The 2,718-nt window shown below is 43.3% G+C and overlaps 1 pseudogene; it reads left to right on the top strand.

The window, feature by feature from the left end:
* Window positions 1–1,868: 1,868 nt before the first annotated feature.
* On the top strand, window positions 1,869–2,382 carry LOC112812922 (glutathione S-transferase Mu 1-like; annotated as a pseudogene).
* The last annotated feature ends 336 nt before the right edge of the window (window positions 2,383–2,718 follow it).

Raw genomic sequence — 2,718 nt, 5'->3', positions numbered from 1 at the left:
ATTTATTAGTGTGGTATATCACTGAATGGGATCTGATCACCAGATTTCCAATATGTGTGTGCGTGGGTTTCTCCATAGCACCAAGCAATTCTCCAGACACCAATTGTAGGGTGTCCTACAATGCAGTTCTGATGCTATCTACCTGGAGATAGCATCAGATCTCACGGGTTAAGGGTTTAGTCCCACAAGACTGTCCCCCCTCCCCCCACCGCCACACACAAACTTCAGGTGCCAGTCACAAGTCCAGATTGTCACCTTTGCTTCTGACCAAATGGTTATAAATCAGAGGTTCCCACAACTCCTTCCTTGGGTTTGATAAATTTGCTTGAGTGGCTCACAGAACTCTGGAAACCCATTTATTCACGAGATTACTATTTTATTATAAAAGGACATAACTCATGAACAGATAGGCAGAAGAGATGCCTAAGGCAAGGTATGGGGAAAGGGTGCAGAGCTTCCATGCCCTCTCTGGGCCCACCACTCTCCCCACATCTCCATGTGTTCACCAATCTGGAAGCTTTCCAAATCCTGTCTTTTGGGGTTCATGGAGGCTTTATTACATAGGTATGGTTGATTAAATCATTGGCCATTGGTGATTGAACTCAATCTTCAGGCCCTTTCCTCACCTCAGAAATCAAGGACATGGGATTGAAACTTCCAATCCTCTAATCACATGGCTGGTTTACTGGTGACCAGCTCCACCATCAGGTGCTTTCCAAAAGTTACCTCATTAACATAACAAGAGACATCTTTATTTCTCTCACCACAGGAAATTCCAAGGGTTTTAGGAGCTCTGTGCCAGAGCCCAGGATGAAGGTTAAATATATATTTCTTATTATAAATCTAGTATCACATTAATATATTTTCTGATAATGAATTATCATTGCATTTCTAGGATAAAACCTACTGGGTTGCACTTCTTGGCTAAATCACAGATGTTTTAATTTTTGTTTTGTTTGTTTGTAAAATCCACTGCTGGATTTTACTTCATGAGCTGTCTAGAATTTCTTTTTCTTATATATCCTTCATAAATTGTGTGTGTGGTGTGTGTAGGAAGAGAGCAATTAAGTTAATCCTGAAATCTCTGTGTTTTAAGACAACAAATGTTTGTTTCTTGCTCATACAAAATCGGCTTCAACCTGGGCATCTCTTCAGAGCAGCTCTCCCCAAGCAGTGATTCAGGAGGACCTAGGCTGTTTCCATTTTATGATGTTGTTATGACTTCTAGGTCTCTATAGCAGAAGAAAGAGCTCAAAGATGGTGAAGGGACTTTTGACTTCCTCAGCCCAGAAGTGACCATGGGCAAAAACTAGTCACATGGTCCCACACAGCTGCAAGGGGATGGGGAAGTACAGTCTTTTAGGTGCTTAGGAAGGAAAGGAAAACTATGTATTGGAGAGCAGAAGTAATCTCTGCCACACAGGTAGTATCAATTTGTACCCTATGAGGTAGCCTGCAGTTTTAACTTCTCAAGGGAGACTCTTTTCACCCAAATCCCAGATCCAGACATTAACATTTGCTGGAGGATTTATATCCCATCTACACCTCTGAACAGAGTACACAGTTTTGACAACCTATGTTTTATTCAGGGATCTTAATTCCATCTATGTGCCTCACAAGGGCCCAAAATCCAAGTGGTTAAAATATGCAAGTCTTATATTTACTGATGTAGGTAATGCTCTTAGGGTAGCCAAAGCACTAGTGCCTATATATTTAGTAGGTTTTCTTTGAATTTTTTACTCTTGGGGATTCCCTCCTTCCTAAACTTCTCATTTTGATATAATTTCTAAGTTAAAGAAAAACTGTAAGGATGAAGTTCCAGCCCAGCTCCACTGAGGTTATTCCCTGAGTCCACAGAAAGCTGAACTATGTCTATGTCCTTGGCTTACTGGGACATCCATGGGCTGGCTTATACCATTCACTTGCTTCTGGAACACACAAACTCAAAACTATGAGGAAAAGAAACATGTGATGGGGGATGCTCCAACTATGACAGAAGCCAGTGGTGGAATGAAACTTTCAAGTTGAGCCTGGACTTTCTCAATCTGCCCTACTAAGTTGATAAAGCTCACAAGATCACCCAGAGCAATGCCGTCCTTCACTGCATTGCTCACAAACACAACTTATGAGGGGAAACAGAAGGGAAGATTTGTGTGGACACTTTGAAGAACTAAGTTACGGACACCTCCAATCAACCCTGACTTAGAGAAGCTGAAGCGTGAGTACTTGGAGGGGCTCTCTAAAATGATGAAGCTCTTCTCACAGTTTCTAGGGAAGAGGCCACAATTTTCAGGGGATAAGATCACCTTTGCAGATTTCCTTGCTTACAGCACCCTTGACTTGCACCATATATTTGAGTGCCACGAGTGCCTGGTTGCGTGAAATATGAAAGATTTCGTCACCCTCTGGCCTGAAGGAGATCTCTGCCCAGCTGCCTCCTCCCAGGCCCTATGTTCAGAATGACCGCCATGTGGAGCGACAAGCAGGGCCCTGTTAAGCCAGGAGAGAAGAGTGAGGTGCTAGTACTGTGCCAGTACTGCTCCGCTGGGGCCCTGGAGAAAAGCTGGACCTCCCTGCACTTCAGAATCACTCCTCTTGTTCCTTTCTCCTTCTTTTCTTTCCCTTCTTCCTCACCTCAGGCCTTATTAGGCCCTTTTTACTCCCCCAAATCTCTGTTCATGTAGGTCCTGTAAAGCTCTACAACACCCAACTTCTCTT

This window comes from Callorhinus ursinus, unplaced genomic scaffold, assembly GCF_003265705.2.
Source record: "Callorhinus ursinus isolate GAN/ISIS: 27379988/994484 unplaced genomic scaffold, GSC_fseal_2.0 scaffold16, whole genome shotgun sequence".
In the NCBI taxonomy this organism is placed as follows: Eukaryota; Metazoa; Chordata; class Mammalia; order Carnivora; family Otariidae; genus Callorhinus; species Callorhinus ursinus.
Note: the sequence above shows the minus strand (reverse complement) of the source record. Positions and strands in the feature narration are given on the sequence as shown.